The 262-nt window shown below is 44.7% G+C and overlaps 1 protein-coding gene across 1 annotated transcript in view; it reads right to left on the reverse strand.

Moving 5' to 3' along the window:
- LOC119588199 (probable ATP-dependent RNA helicase vasa-like) overlaps positions 1 to 262 on the reverse strand; it is a gene marked incomplete in the record, with an annotated part of 40,898 nt that overhangs the window by 18,778 nt on the left and 21,858 nt on the right.

Here is a 262-nt window from a genome sequence, read left to right on the forward strand (position 1 = left end):
CCCATGGGGGCGGGGGTCTACCCCAAAGTGGGGGACCCCCCCTTAAAAACGGGTTAAATGGCTGATGCTTGTAAGGAATTTCCAAATTTTTTTGCAAGGGCATCCAAAAAATCATTTCAAAAAAAAAAATGTGGGGGGGGAGCACAAAAATAAAAAAACCCCCACCCCAATCCTTTCACAGCAAGATTAATGCTAAGTGCTTATTACATGGTAGCAAAGGGACCAAAAACCCCAACAAAAAAAAAAAACCGTCCCGCACCCC

Source organism: Penaeus monodon, chromosome 23, assembly GCF_015228065.2.
Source record: "Penaeus monodon isolate SGIC_2016 chromosome 23, NSTDA_Pmon_1, whole genome shotgun sequence".
NCBI classification, from domain to species: Eukaryota; Metazoa; Arthropoda; class Malacostraca; order Decapoda; family Penaeidae; genus Penaeus; species Penaeus monodon.